Source organism: Apodemus sylvaticus, chromosome 11 (assembly GCF_947179515.1).
Source record: "Apodemus sylvaticus chromosome 11, mApoSyl1.1, whole genome shotgun sequence".
Classification (NCBI taxonomy): Eukaryota; Metazoa; Chordata; class Mammalia; order Rodentia; family Muridae; genus Apodemus; species Apodemus sylvaticus.
The window spans coordinates 14,866,097-14,882,930 of record NC_067482.1 but is presented as its reverse complement, the minus strand read 5'-3'; the positions used below and the strand labels follow the sequence as shown (position 1 = coordinate 14,882,930).

The 16,834-nt window shown below is 41.2% G+C and overlaps 1 pseudogene; it reads left to right on the top strand.

Moving 5' to 3' along the window:
• The first annotated feature begins 11,073 nt into the window (after window positions 1-11,073).
• On the top strand, window positions 11,074-13,959 carry LOC127696647 (PRAME family member 8-like; annotated as a pseudogene).
• The last annotated feature ends 2,875 nt before the right edge of the window (window positions 13,960-16,834 follow it).

The window sequence follows — 16,834 nt, the reverse complement described above, 5'->3', positions numbered from 1 at the left end:
GTAAAAGTGCTCTTCAATAGCAACAAAAACAACAGAAAACCCACAAACATGTGGAAACTGAACAATATTCTACTCAATGATACCTTGGTCAAGGAAGAAATAAAGAAAGAAATTAAAGACTTTTTAGAACACAATGAAAATGAAGACAAAACATACCCAAATCTATGGGACACAATGAAAGCAAGGCTAAGAGGAAAACTCATAGCCCTGACTGCCTCCAAAAAGAAAATGGAGAGAGCATACATTACCAGCTTAATGACACACCTGAAAGCCCTGGAACAAAAAGAAGCTATTTCATCCAGGAGGAGTAGAAGGCAGGAAATCATCAAACTCAGGGCCGAAATCAATCAAGTAGAAACAAAGAGAACCATACAAAGAATCAACAAAACCAGGAGCTAGTTCTTTGAGAAAATCAACAAGATAGATAAACCCTTAGCCAGACTGACCAAAGGGCACAGAGAAAGTATCCAAATTAACAAACTTAGAAATGAGAAGGGAGATATAACAACGGAAACTGAGGAAATTCAAAAAATCATCAGATCCTACTACAAGAGCCTGTACTCAACACAACTGGAGAATCTGGAGGAAATGGACAATTTCCTTGACAGATACCAAATACCAAAATTAAATCAGGACCAAATAGATCATCTAAACAGTCCCATAACGCCTAAAGAAATAGAAGGAGTCATAGAAAATCTTCCAACCAAAAAAAGCACAGGACCAGATGGTTTCAGTGCAGAATTCTATCAGACCTTCAAAGAAGAGTTAACACCAATACTCTTCAAACTATTCCACAAAATAGAAACAGAAGGAACACTACCCAATTCCTTCTACGAAGCCACAATTACACTGATACCAAAACCACACAAAGATGCAACAAAGAAAGAGAACTTCAGACCAATTTCCCTTATGAACATCGATGCAAAAATACTCAATAAAATTCTTGCCAACCGAATCCAAGAACACATCAAAACGATCATCCACCATGATCAAGTAGGCTTTATCCCAGGAATTCAGGGTTGGTTCAATATACAGATTCAATGCAATACCCATCAAAATCCCAACTCAATTCTTCTCAGAGTTAGAAAGAGCAATTATCAAATTCATCTGGAATAAGAAAAAACCCAAGATAGCTAAAACTATTCTCAGCAACAAAAGAGAGTATGGGGGAATCAGTATCCCTGACCTCAAGCAATACTACAGAGCAAACGTGTTAAAAACTGCATGGTATTGGTTCAGTGACAGGCAGGAGGATCAATGGAACAGGATTGACGATCCAGAAATGAACCCCCACACCAATGGCCACTTGATCCTCGACAAAGAGTCTGAAAAAATCCAATGGAAAAAAGATAGCCTTTTCAACAAATGGTGCTGGTTCAACTGGAGGTCAGCATGCAGAAGAATGCGAATTGATCCATCCTTGTCTCCTTGTGCTAAGCTCAAATCCAAATGGATCAAGGACCTCCACATAAAGCCAGACACTCTGAAGCTAATAAAAAAGAAACTGGGGAAGACCCTTGAGGACATCGGTACAGGGAATAAGTTTCTGAACAGAATACCAATAGCATATGCTCTAAGATCAAGAATTGACAAATGGGACCTCATAAAAGTACAAAGTTTCTGTAAATCAGAACTCTGGAAATCAGTCTGGCGGTTCCTCTGAAAACTGGGCACATCACTTCCAGAAGATCCTGCTATACCACTCCTGGGCATATACCCAAAGGATTCCCCACCATGTAATAAGGATACATGCTCTACTATGTTCATACCAGCCCTATTTATAATTGCCAGATGCTGGAAAGAACCCAGGCATCCCTCAACAGAAGAGTGGATGCAAAAAAATGTGGTACATCTACACAATGGAGTACTATTCAGCCATTAGAAACAATGAATTCATGAAATTCTTAGGCAAATGGATGGAGCTAGAGAACATCATACTAAGGGAGGTAACCCAGACTCAAAAGGTGAATCATGGTATGCACTCACTAATAAGTGGATATTAACCTAGAAAACTGGAATACCCAAAACATAATCCACACATCAAATGAGGTACAAGAGGAAAGGAGGAGTGTCCCCTTGTTCTGGAAAGACTCAGTGAAGCAGTATTCGGAAAACCAGAACGGGGAAGTGGGAAGGGGTGGGTGGGAGGACAGGGGGAGAAAAGTAAATAATATTTACTGCCAGCAAGGACAAAGTCTGTGTTCCTGGACATAAACATAGCACTTACCACAGGTATGACAGATTTCTGTTGCAAAGGAAATGCTCTTGGGTTGTCTTATGTCCCTGAGTGTACCCATGAGCCGAGCACAATGTTGGGCAAGTAGTACAGTGGAGAGGACACCCAAGTCATTATAGCACTCCAGAGGGGCAGGGTACTCTTCCATAATCAATCTACTCAAGTTGGCTGTGTGCTCCAAGAGGCCCATTAGGATGTGCATGGAGAAATTATTGTCATAGAAGCTCACATTTCTGAGCTGAGAGCAGTGGCTGAGAGCAGATATCTGTGTGTGAACATGTCCTGCATCCATCTATTCCTCGTGGTTTTTCTTTGGTTGATTTTCCTCTATTTTTTATTTTCTTTTTGTTCTATTTTCAAATGACCCTTTTTTTTTGCTTTTCCTTTGTTTGATTGATAGCTTGCTTTTTGGGACATGATTTTCCAGTGTAACTACTCTGGCTGTCCTAGAACTCAGTTTGTAAAATAGGCTGGAACAGCTCATGTAGATGGGTCTGCCTCTTGTTCCTAAGTACTAGGATTAAAGGTATGTTCCACCACCCTGGCTCCTTCGTATTCTTTAGATACATGTTTGTTTTTAAAAGAGACAGAAAGGGTGTGAATTGAGATGGAAGAGAAGATGGATATGAACTCAGAGGAGATGGGGGTTGAAAATATGTAATGAGAGCCAGGGGCAGTGGTGGTGCACACCTTTAATCCCAGCACTTGGGAGGCAGAGGCAGGCAGCTTTCTGAGTTCAAGGCCAGCCTGGTCTAGAAAGTGAGTTCCAGGACAGCCAGGGCTTTACAGAGTATCCCCGTCTTGAAAAACCAAAAGAAGAAGAAGAAGAGGGATTACAGGCATGTGCTACAGGCATGTGCTTCCACTGCCTGCCCTATATTTGTGATTTTCATTATAAGATGACTTTGACTAGTGACTTGGACAGGTGATTTTGACGTGGAGAGAGTGACTTTATTTTTTTAATTTGATGGATGTATTAAAATTAGACAGGTTACCTCTATCATACTCTACAGGTTCCCTTCACCACAGAAGCTTCGAAGCTGGGGCCTCTGGCAATGTGAGTGATTTCCCCTTATTTGCCCAGATTGAGATTTTAACATTATTGAAGGTAGGGAGAGGCTCTTGGTCTATCATCAGGCTCTGCTGGAAGGTCTCAATGCAGTCACAGATGGCCCACAAATTTGGCCATAGTTTATGATATTCAACAATAGAAGACTTTTAGAGTGGGCTATGGAGGCATTTCAACAATACATGTCCATGGACACTAAATTATTAGAAGCAAAGGTAGCAATCACTCTAGCTTTTATTAGAAGACTATAAGAGACACCTAAAGCAAATGAACTCAGAAAAAGATGGTAAATGGGCCCTACAGATCAAAAGTGCCTCTAGCTAAGTCCAGGGTAACCCTAAGAGTCAAAGGAAAAGCAACCAACTTTTTTGTTGATAATGAATTAGGTTCAACACTCTGTATTACTAAAGACTGACAATAAAGTTTCTTCATCCATTTATAAATTACTTCCTCGTGACAACAGATATAAAACAAAAAACCAAGATGTCTTATATGCCTTGAAAAACTGGGACAATTAAGAATCCAATAAAAAGGCTTTACTCTGTAAACTAGAGGTGATGTCCCTAGACCCAAGGATAAATACTCAAAAATGGAGCCCTGCACATTAGATAGTGGCTAATGTGTCACCAATTGGCAGAAGTTGGAACCAACCCTGTTTACACCTCAGTGCAGCAACGACCTCCCGGTAAAAGATGATCCCAGAATGACTCATTACCAGCCTATTTTCTTAAATCCTCCAAGGTTAACTTTCAGCTGCCGAGTTGCCTGACCCTGACATCGATGGGCCTCTGTATGACTGCTCAGATGGATGCAGAAGTTACATGGTTCACCAATGGCAACAGCCTCATTCAGGATGAAAGGAGGTACTCTGGAGCAGCAGTGGTCTGAGACAGCCAGAGGGCAGAGCCACTCCTGGCAGAAATGACAGCCCAGAAAACTGAACTAGCAAATATGGCCAAGGCCTAGAGCTTAAAAGAGGCAAGAGACACAGATGGCCAGAGTGCCTTTGCTAATACTTATTTCTCTGGGGCTATTTATAAGTGAGAAAGGCCTATTGACAGCAGAAAAAAGGACTATCAAAAATAAAGAGGAAATTCTCTCCACAAGAAGGGCTCTATAGGGGCCTAAAAAGCTGGCTATGACTCACTGTCAAGGACTAAACTCTATCCCACAGGGAAACAAGACATCCCGGTGAGAGGTCCTAGAAATCTGACCTCTTGTGCCCTTGAATACGCTAGACCCAGGAGATCCCACACTTTCTGACCAGACATAAGATGTGAACTGGGCCAAAACTGGCCCATTTCTCAGTTTCATAACAAATGATGGAGTATGCCTATTTAAAAACAGCTGAAATTGTTAAAAACTATAAAGTCTGTCAATTGACTAGTGTAATTGACAATGAGAAAAACCCTGGTACTCAATACTGGATCCCCAAGCCAAGAGTCTATGAGGAAACGGACTCTACAGAGGTAAAATCAAAAAATTCAGACACAAATATTTGCTGGTGTTTATGAATACCTTTACATGAGAGATTGAGAATTTCCCAACTAAGCATGCATGAGAATGTACAAATGGTAACAAAGAAACTACTAAATGAAATTCTTACAAGATATTTTTTAAGTTTATAGGGTCAGATAATGGACCTACATTTGTGTCTCAGGTAAGTTAGACATTAGCTAATATTCTGGGGATTGATTGGAAATTTCATTGTGCCCAAATTCAGGATAAGTAAAGAAGATAAATAGAACCCTAAAAAAGACCTGTTTGCAGTTGAAGAAGACCCTGGCCAGCAGGAGGAATTCAGCTTCAAAACTCATTCCTATCTCCCACAGATGGGCCCATACCCATGCCTCAGTGACACCACAAAGACGTAGCCCTGTTACTGTTTTCATGAAGCTTCAGAAAGTCCCATGATTGAGACTTCTACTTAAAAGAGAAATGGGGGGTAAGATTTCTTTTTTAAATTCAGTCTCCATTTTAGAGAACCTGACCTAAGTTTGAAGTCAGGTAAATTTATAGTCTAGCATTAGTTCCCAAGTTGCCCCCTAACAAAACCAGAGCCTAGATCCAGTCTAGGATAATCCCCAACAAGACCAGAGTTTTCATGTTACACCCTCGACAAGACCAGTGTCTCCAGGTCATTTCCACCACAAAGCTGCACCCCAGGTTACAAGTCAAACGACCACCAATGCAGAGGGGAGCAGAAGTTAAGTTTATGATATGACTTCCAGCACCAGCCAATTATGTTAAAGACCACAGTAGCTTTCCAATTACATGCTTGCAAATGTAATGTGAGTTACATCAGATTGGCTCTTGTGTGTGTTTTAGGGGACAACTAAGATTTCCCTGGAACAATATTACAAGCTCTGAATGTCAGAGCCATAACACTCTGGATTGTTGGTAATCAAGTACCATGGACAGGGCCTGTGACTCACTAAAGTCAGCCAGTTTTCTGCTATCCTACAGGGTTCTCAAGTTCAAAATCCACAAACATCTGTGCCAAGTTATTTCACTAATCCAAATTTAGGGTTAGAGGATTTCTAAAAGAACATGTCTTTGTTGTACACGTATCCTGTTCCAATGGGTTGGGACATGTTCAACTGTGGCAGGGGACTTGCCTTGTCTAATATTCCTAGCTTCCAGAAGGGGACTTTCTAACATTCATATCTTAACTGACCAACTAGGATGTCAGTTAACCAAAAACATTTCTCCCTCTGCCAAGTAAGATGTCAGTTGCCAGGGAAGTCCAGGGAACTTACACTTAATTGGACCACTACTCAAAATGAAAATTTTATTCCAAATACTTTTTTATGTGAATATGGGTATCTCTCTTATGTTGGGGTCCATCCCAGGGGCAGTTTATCAAGGGAAATACTATAAAAGATTTTGTAACTATACAAAACAGATCTGACTTCTATCATGATACTTTTCTGATGGCACAGAACGTAACAATATATAATCAATTTTGGTGTTAGAAAGTTTCCTAGAAATAGCAAAAACATATGAGACAGTTTCCTTACACTTGTCAGACAAGCCAACTGTAGTGGCTATTCCTTGTTGTCAACTGGACTATATCTGGAATGAACTACAATCCAGAATTGGAAGGCTCACCTATGATCCTAATCTGGAGGCTCAGAGATACAAGTTTCAGATCTGGATCTTAGCATGGAGATCTTGAAGCCTAGTGACTAGGAATTCCAGAAGATTAAGACAAGGAGATCTCAGCCTGGCAGTGGTGGCACATGCCTATAAACCCAGCACTCTAGGAGGCAGAGGCAGGCAGATTTATGAGTTCCAGGCCAGCCTAGTCTACAAAGTGAGTTCCAGGACAGCCTGGGCTATACAGAGAAACCCTGTCTCGGTTAAAAAAAACCCAAATCCAAAAACAAACAAACAAATAAACAAAAAAAAAACATGGAGTTCAAGATCATCTGGGATTAAAGGCTTGGTGGCACAAGTCTTTAATCTGAGCCACACCCTCTGATGGAGGCCTACATAAAGATGTTGGAAGAAGACTCACTCTTCCTTGCCTGCTTGCCTTATAGGACTGAGCAACTGCTAGATCCTTGGACTTCCATCCACAGCTGCTGCTGACCATTGTTGGGGAGTTGGACTACAGGCTGTAAGTCATCAACAAATTCACTAACTCTATAGAGACTAACCATATGTTCTGTGACTCTAGAGAAGCCTGACTAATACACCAGGTAACAGTTACCTGGGCCTTAAATTCTATCTAGGTCTTCATATTTTACCTGGGTGTGAAGAATGTGTTGGTAGAGGAGAGAACATGTAGATTTTGGAGCACTAGAACCTGAAGTGAGTTCTCTCCTTACACCTGAGGGTCCCTTTGCTGAATTCAGGCTTGATAAAAAGTGCCTTTGACCACTGGGCCATTTTGTTTTCTTTTCTTTTCTTTTCTTTTCTTTTCTTTTTCTTTTTTCTTTTCTTTTTTTCTTTTTTTGCTTTTTTCTTTTTTTTTTTTTTTTGGCTTTTTTAAAACAGGACTTCTCTGTGTAGCTCTGGGTGTCCTGGAACTCACTCTGTAGACCAGGCTGGCCTCAAACTCAGAAATCTGCCTGTCTCTGCCTCCCATGTACTGGGATTAAGGCATGCACCACCACCGCCCAGCTTAATGTGTTTTCTTAGAAAAGACTTTTTTTTCATTTTTGTTTTTAGATTTTGGACACAGAGATCCTGTTTAACAGACCTGGCTGTCCTCCCAGAACTTCAGGCTAGGTCAAACTCAGAGATCCATCTACCACTACCTCCTTAATGCTGGTATTAAAGGCGTGTAGTAGAACCTCCCAACTAAACTAGATTTTGGGGTTTTTGTTTGTTTTGGTTTGGTTTTTCAGAGAGTCTTTCTCTATTTTAGAGCCCTCCCTGTCCCACACTACATTTTGTAGATCAGTCTGGGCCCTGAAGATCCACCTTCCTCTGCCTGAAGGTGCTGGGATTAAAGTCATGAGCCACCCCACCCAGCTCTGGTTTAATTCTAAAACAGATCCTTCCTCCCTAGGCTTCACTGCTTAATAATTAGCTACTTAGATAAGGCTAGCCTTGAACTCACTGAACCTGGTCTACCTTTGCCTCCAGAATGCAGGGATTAATGGAGTTTGTCACCATTCTACTTACAGATTTATTTCTGTTTCAGAATTGTTCTCTATCTTTTGCTGTTTTTCCTGCATATATGAACATATACCACATGCATGCCTGGTGCCCAAGAAGGTCAGAAAGAGGCTTCAGACTCCAAGGAACTGGAGTCACAAATCATTTCAAGCCATCATGTGAGTGCTGGGAATAGAAGATTAACAGGTGCTCATTATTGGGGAGCTAACTCCTCAGCACAGGTCCCACCCCTGATTTAATCCTGAGCAAGCATGCTGGCCTAATCCTACCTGACACGGTATCTGTTTTCCTGCACCCAAGGGCAGCATTTTCCTCAGCATTTCCATTTTTCTTTGGGTCTATTTTGAAATGTCGCGATTATAAGGCTCAGGCTATCCTTCTATTTACAATATGGCTGAGTATGGCCATGAATTGATACTCCTGCTTCAAATTCTTGAATTGAGAGACTCTAGGTATGGCTGCCTTCCTTACAGCATGTGGTGCTGGAGAGAGGACTCCCTGTATACTGGGTAGCTCTCTAGAAACTGAATACACTCCCAGCACCCTGGGACAAGTTTAATGGAATGAAGACATGCTCCTGCCTCCACCTTTGTGTAGGTGCTGCTTCTGTTTATTTAAAAAAGCATTCAATTCTGTCCTTGAGCTACAGAACATATTCCAGATTATTAAAAAATTTGTCCAAAATCCAGTGACAATAATATCTCTGAATGATTTTATGTCTATTATCAGCAACAGATTAAGCCCTGATCTGAGGCAAATCAGACTGATTTTAATCATATGAGTAAAATTCACTCAGGAATAGTGATTCAAACCAGTAATACGAGCAGGAAGAAGGATGCTAAGGCAAGCGGATTGCTAGAATTTAGATTTCTAAAGCAGGCTTAGCTTCAGAGCAAGACCCAATCCTGTCATACAAAACCCAAATTATGTAATAATTAAGCAAATGAAAGGAAAATACACAAATTAAGTGATTTGTTGTTAATTAGTGAAATGTTTGAAAGTTGTTGTGGTGTGGAGGTATTCTCACTGTCAGTTCTGACTCAATCAGTGAAATGGATGTTATGAATAGAATTAAAAGGATGGAGGTTAAAGATCTAATGCAATTCCAGTTTGTGTTTCGAGACTTGTCTGCAATAGGGAGGGGTAGGTAGAGAGATATATAAAGGCTTCAGTGGAGACATAGATAATATTCAGAGACCTGGAGCCTGGATAACTGCCTGGTTCAGCTGGGACTCAGAGACCTGGAACAGATATGTAATGATTTTTCCCTTCAGTCATGCAGTTTGATGTAGGGAAGTTTAGACTCCAGGATAGGACTAAAATTTTAATTTCTGTCTCTTTAGCGGAACACACTGAAGACCTTGGGTTTCATTCCAAATGAAATTTTAACTTCATCTCCAATATATTTCCATGATAGCTTGTATATTTCATTAGTGTTCTTCATGTAATTCTTTTGAAACAAGTATGCTCTATGATGTTGGCCATGTGACTCTGGGTAAGGTACAAATCAGATCATCCTGACTAACATGTTCCTTCCTGTTTCCCTTCACTGAAATGATAATCTTTATTTATTTATGTGAGACCCTGGCTCACACTGTAGACCTGTAGACCATCTATTTATCTTTGATCTCCTTCAACTCCCTATAGCTGGAATGACACTTGTGAGATACTCATATGTATTTCCTTAGGTTTTTCATCATTTATACCAAGTTTAGTTTTTTGGATATGATCTGCTTTTTTATAGGATATTTTCTTTATTTACATTTCAAATGGTATTCCCTTTCCCGGTTTCCCCACTCCAGGAAACTCCCTACCCTATCCTCCCTCCCCCTGCTTCTATGAAGATGTTCCTCCACCCACCCTTCTCCCACCTCCCTGCCCTCAATTCCCCTACATGGGACAGCCTTTGATCCTTCAAAGGACCAAAGACCTCTCCTCCCATTGATGCCTGATAAGGCAATCCTGCTACATATGCAGCTAGAACCATGTGTACTCCTTGGCTGACGGCTTAATTTCTGGTAGCTCTGATGGCTCTGGTTGGTTAATATTGTTGTTCTTCCTATGAGGTTGCAAACCCCTGTAGCTCCTCAGTCCTTTCTCTAACTCCTTCACTGGGGAGCCGTGCTCAGTCCAAAGGTTGGCTGTGAGAATCTGCCTCTGTGTTTGTAAGGCTCTGGCATGGCCTCTCAGGAGACAGCCATATGAGGCTCCTTTCAGCAAGCATCTCTAGGCACCCACAATAGTGTTGGGGTTTGGTGGCTGTATATGGGATGATTCCCCAGGTGGAACAGTCTCTGGATGGCCTTTCCTTCAGTCTCTGCTCTACACTTTAACTCCATATTTGTTCCTGTAAGTATTTTGTCCACCTTCTCAAAAGAAGCACCCATACTTTGGTCTTCCTTCTTCTTGAGCTTCATGTGGTCTATGAATTGTATCTTGAGTATTGGGAGGTTTCAGGCTAATATCTATCTATCAGAGTGCATACAATGTGTGCTCTTTTGTGTTTGGGTTACTTCACTCAGGATGATGTTTTCTAGTCAAATCCATGTGCCTAAGAATTTCATGAATTCATCATTTTTAATAGCTGAGTAGAACTCCATTGTGTTAATGTACCACATTTTCTGTATCCATTCCACTGTTGAAGGACATCTGCGTCCTTTCCAGCTTCTGTCTATTACAAATAAAGCTGCTATGAACATAGTGGTACATGTGTCCTTATTACACATTGGAGCATCTTCTGGATGTATGCCCAGGTATAGCTGGGTCCTCAGGTAGTACTATGTGAAATTGTCTGAGGAACCACCATACTGATTTCCAGAGCACAATGTCCAATTTCATTTTTCCATCTTTCATTCATTCTATTTTTTCCTAAGAAAGGTTCACACATTAAAATATTTTGACCTGAAAATTATGTACCCATTTGAGTAATAGAGAGGCACCCATGATGTCAGTGTTGAAGCCTGTCTTTACAGCAACATTTTAGGATGAAGAGATAAATTGATGTCTCTGCATTGCCAGAGCAGTACCTCAGAAGCTTAGAGGTTGATGTGATGGTGAAGAAATTTTATAAACTTTGTCTTGAAAATGTATTCTTTTCTGACTCCTTCCCCAGGATCCTTCTGACCGGAAAACTTAAATGATGAGTGTTCAGACCCCACCCACACTACATAAGCTGGCAATTCAGACTTTGATGAAAGATGAGGCTTTGGCCATGTCCTCTCTACAGGAGCTGCTCCCTGGGCTCTTCCCAGAACTGTTCAAGGAGGCCTTCTCTGGCAGACACATCAAGCTCATGGCGGCAATGGTGGCAGCCTGGCCTTTTCCCTGTCTTTGTGTGGGGGCATTGATGAAGATCCCTAACCTAGAAACATTTCAGGCTGTTCTAGATGGAGTAGACATGCAACTGAAAAGAGAGGTCCACCCCAGGTAAGGAGTAACCAAGTACTGTAGAATGGAGCACTTGGAGTATACAGTGGATATTGTCAGGGAGATTAACTTGGTTATAAGTGGATCATATGCTTTTGATGGCATCATCATACAGGGATATGTGGCTTGTGAAATCTATTGTTGACTTGCACTGAGGACAGTTGGATATGGATTAGAGTTAAATATGGATTACAGTGGCTATAACCTTTAAGTAGAATGAGCTCATAACCACTAATAATGTATCTAAGGAGAAATAAAATGTATCTCTTTTTTTTTGTTTTTTCAAAACAGGGTATCTCTGTGTAGCCCTGGCTGTCCCTGAATTCACTTTGTAGACCAGGCTGGCCTCAAACTCATAAATCTGCCTGCCTCTGCCTCCCAAGTGCTGGGATTAAAGATGTGCACCACCACCGCCCAGCAATAAAATGTATCTTAGTGAAAAAAAAGTAATTGAGTATACAGAATCCTGGGAAAGTTGCTGTAGGATGCCTGAGTCCACCTTGTATACCAACTGCTTTAAAACATACATCTTAGCAGGAGGGAGAGATGAGTTTAGATATATGGAGTATAAACTAATTCAGGGTCTGCTGACATGCATATAATTCATCTGCAGAAGGACAAACCTGCAGGTTCTCGACCTGAGAAATGTGCACCATGCCTTCTGGAACATATTGGCTGGTGCAGAGGACAGCATCTGTTCAGCAGAGATCTTGGACAAAAAGCAAGAAGTGAACCCAGTCCAACCCAGATATGCACTGAGGCAGCGTCTGAAGGTCATAGTTGACCTGTGCATCAGGTCCTGCCTCAATGAAATACAAGCAATCTTCTTGAAGTGGGCCCAGCAGAGAAAGGGCTCCCTACATTTCTGCTGTACAAAGATGAAGATCTGGGGTCTGTCAGTCAAATTTATCAGAGAAATCTTGAATGTTTCTGATCCTGAGAGCATCACAGAATTAGAACTGAATATCAAGTGGACTCTGTTACAACTGACACATTTTGCTCCCTACTTTGAGCGATGAGAAATCTTCGCAGTCTTCCTGGCACCCCTCACAAGATCACATTCCATACATACTTTCAATAGAACAAGAGCTCAAGAAGCCAAGTGTATCAACAAGTTTATTTCTCAGTTCTCCCAATTCAACTGTCTTCAGCATCTCTTCATGAATCGAGTACATATTCTCAGAGACCAGGTGATTCAGGTCCTAGGGTAAGCAAGAATGGAGAGCTGGGTCAGCTACCAAAGCAAATCTTTCTTATCTTAAGGATTAGTGGTACATGATGCCAGCCAGTCATTAGGAACAAACATGTAGAGACTCATAAGACTCTGGAAGTTATATCTTGTTACCATGTATATTGAGTAATAAAAGGAAAATTTTACAAATTAAATCAGTGTCTCAAATGAGCATTCATGATGTAGAAAAGTGATTTAGTGTAAAGAGTAGGTCAAATCTAGTAAGAATAGGTTGTAATTCTTCCTAGAATCCTGTCCACCGAATCAAATGGAAAGGGAAGAGGAGGGGGAATGTGTATTGAGGAGTCAGGGTATTTATTAGCACACAATGTGAATATAGGTTATATGTTCAGATTTGTGAGAAGTCTTCTATCTTTCTCCAGTTCCCATGGATGAAATGTTTTGAGTCCAAGTAGTGCTGAGTGCAAGGGACATGGGGTATGGTTCAGGCTATAAAAGAGAGCAAACATGACTGCAGGGGGGATGATACAATGCAGATTCAGTGAGCCCACAGCTAATATGGAGATACTGTCAGCACTTTCTTGGGATGAAAGTTCCTCTGTGTGTTTTCTGGGCTTATGGTCTGAACTGCTTGCTGTTCAGCTTAAGAGTGAGGTCAGTAGATGAACTGTAGAATTGGCATGACTGAGCAGTTTCCAACAGGAAGCATCATAGATGAACTTGGTCATTTAATCACACTGATCTGGGGCAACTGGTTCCTTCTATCACTGTGTACACCCCAGCCGAACCTCTACAAGACCATTTGCCAGAACTAACCCTCTGGTTTTCTCTATCCTAAGGTGCCTGATAATGCCCTTGGAGAGCCTTTCCATAACTCACTACCAAATTTCACAGAGAGACTTGGATTTCTTCTCCTGCAGTCAGAGCCTATTTCAGCTAAAACATCTGAAGATGAGAAGTGTGGTCTTACTACACTTGGACCTTTTGCCTCTTAGTGGTCTCCTCATGATAGTGGCAGACACTCTTGAGACTCTGTATTTTCAGGAGTGTAGGATGAAGGACTCCCAGCTCAGTGCCCTCCTACATGCCCTCACACAATGCTCTCAGCTCACCAAGATCAACTTCTACAACAATGATTTCTCCATGCCCATCCTTAAGGACTTTTTGTAGCACACAGTCAATTGGAGCAAGATGAATGTAGAACAATACCCTGCCCCTCTGGAGTGCTATGATGAGTTGGCTCATATCTCTGCAGAAAGATTTGCCCTACATTGTTGGGAGCTCATGGATACACTCAGGACAATAAGGCAGCCCAAGGACATCTCCTTTGCTACAGATATCTGCAGATTATGTGCTGAGTGCTGTGTCTATGACAAGGTATCCAGACTTTGCCATTGCTGGCAGTAAATTGGGAAATATGACTTCTGGATTTGAATAAACAGACTTGGGACACATCTGTCATCTGAGAAGCCTGTGGCTTCTGACACTGCTCCGATGGTTAGAAATAAAAGGATGTACAGTGACTGGTACCTTGGAGTCTTAACTTGACATGGGGAACTGTTGGATGGACTGTGGGAACAGGGGCCTAATGGAGTCAAAACACAATTTGGCGTTGATATGTGGCTTCTGCCCAGATAGACCTACTCGATGCTTTGTTGTATACTTATAAACCTGGATGTTTTCTTTCTCTAGGGTCTTTGGCTCTTACAAACTTCACTACAGGGTTCAGTATCAGGAAAGTTTAATGGGTCCAGGAATGGAAAGACACTATTGAGTGAAGCAAAGATCTGAGTGAAATTGGCATGTATAAAATGAACGTCTTCTTGACACTTCTTTCCCTTGTCCTGTTCCTGGGCTAGATGGACAACCCTCTTGTGTGGCTGATTAGTTATGGGCACAAATTGTTTACATTACTGTGAGCAACATAGACACACCTCTTATGACCAAGGATTAAATGGATCACAGACGATCAACATCTAGTACGTTCAGACTACAAGTCACCTTGGCCCCATCCGAGATGCCTAAAGGGAAGAGGACAGCACAGGTCGAAGTAAACTGGCTTTCCAGTCTGGCTTTGAACTCTTGATCTTTTTCTCATGCCTCAATGAAATTACTACCAGGAACCTTAATATCTAGCCTTTATGCCACATGTCTACAGAGCCTTATTGCCATGGACTCCCAATCACTACAAAGTACCCATAGAGGATATAAAGGTGGCCAATAATATGCAGGTGCCTCTGTTACATAAATGCTGTACATTACATAGAATTCTATTTTACATTTTCAGTTGTAAAAAAAGAAAAAGAAAAATATCTGATTCTGCCTAGTCATCATACCCCTTTCTGTATAGTAACCTATCAATAAAATGATTTACTGATACATTGCATTTATTGAAGACTTACAACATGACTTCTTTGTTTACATATCATTTTATTGTCTGAATTGAATAAAGTATCTAAATTTAATGACTCTGAAACAAATGCCCTCTGGAGAGAAGTCAAAATGTACATATTGGTGCCAGGCATGTCACAATTCACAATCTTGGACGGTGGATAAAGTTATCAGTTATGGTGGGACACATATGGTAGGCTGGCCAAAGGTACAGAGGAAGACAATAAACAAACAAACCTCTCTCAGGCTCCTTCTTTCTGTCTTCCCCATAACCTGTCTCCCTGTCTAAATGTCCAGTTCCCAGGCCATGTTCCTTAGGACCAGTGAACTCACCTGAATTTTTTCCACAATTAACATGCTCTCATATTCTTAAAACAACCTGTAGATTGAGATTGCTCGTAGGTTAAAAGGACATGCTGCTTTTGCAGAGAACAAAGTTTGGCTTCAGAGCTAATACGCAGGTGGCTTTCAAATGGAACTCAGGCATCAGGTGATAGGACCCTTTTTTCCAGCCTCTGGATCCTGCCTTTCACATGCACAAATCCACATAATACACATGTAGCTATACACCTAACTGAGGAAGTCTTTGAATAAAGAACTCAATTTTACAAAGAAATAAAATTGGCCCAATTAATTCACATGGGAATGTTGATCAGTAGCAGTTGTATGGCTCTGTGAAGAGAGCATGTGGAGTTTCAGGTGAGTCCACTGAGCTCAGTTGGTGAGCAATAGTGTAGGGTGCTCTGGGCTCCAGGGTTTGAACTCCTGCACCATGGGTGAGTGAGAGGAAATTAGGAGTTTGTCAATGTGTAACACTTATTTATGTATGCATTTTATGTATATTTGTATTCTATTAGCATGTAAGCTTGCATGGCAGAAAACAACACCAGAACCCTCTATAGATGGTTGTGAGCTACCAGGGGGTTGTCTAGAATTGAACTCACATTGTCTGAAAGAGCAGCCAGGACTCTTAATTACTGAGGAATCATCTCTCCAGGCCCATGTTTAAAGATGCAAAAAGTACTCATGGATACAGAATCACAAGGAATCAGGTGTCTCTTTTGCATAAAAACTTAGCAGTTTAGCATTATCTTTAACTCATTACATTTGAAATGTTTTATGTACATGTGTGTTTTGATGGTTTGATTGTTTATTTCTTACACAGTCACTATATAGATCCGCCAAAGCAATACCAATGTCTTGAATCATTACAAGAAAGGTCTAGATGTACTCCACCAAGCTTCAGAACAATCCTCAACCTTTACCTTATAGCAAAAAAAAAGTACTTATTTCATGGGTTTTTCTACATTCTTTGTTTACATTCCAAATGATTTCTCCTTTCCCAGTTCCCCCCCTCCCCATAAGTTCCATAAGCCCTCTTCCCTCCACCCATTCCCCAATCAACCCCTCCCACTTCTCTGTCCTGGTAATCCCCTACATTGCTGCATCAAATCTTTCCAAGACCAGGACCCTCTCCTTTCTTCTTCTTGGGAATCATATGATATGTTAATTGTGTCTTGAGTGTTCCAGAGTACAGGGGGAAAGTTCCTGAACAGAAAACCAATAGCTTATGCTCTAAGATCAAGGTTTTTTAATGTAATTATGAGTAGCCCATGGAACCATATGTTGCTAACATATTTCAGGGAGAACACTTGTCTATTAAGTTTGCAGTGGACAAAGTTTAAATAATGTTAAAAATATCTTGCTCCCTATTTATCATTTCTTTTGGTTTTCATCAACTAATTTATTTATTCACTTTGCCATCTGATCACATCCTAACTTTCCTTTCCTCACAGTCCTACCCTCCCACCCCTTGCCCTCATTTTCTGTCTCCATTCTTCCCAGAGAAGAGAGTTCTCTACTCCCCACCCCACCATTTACCACACCGCCC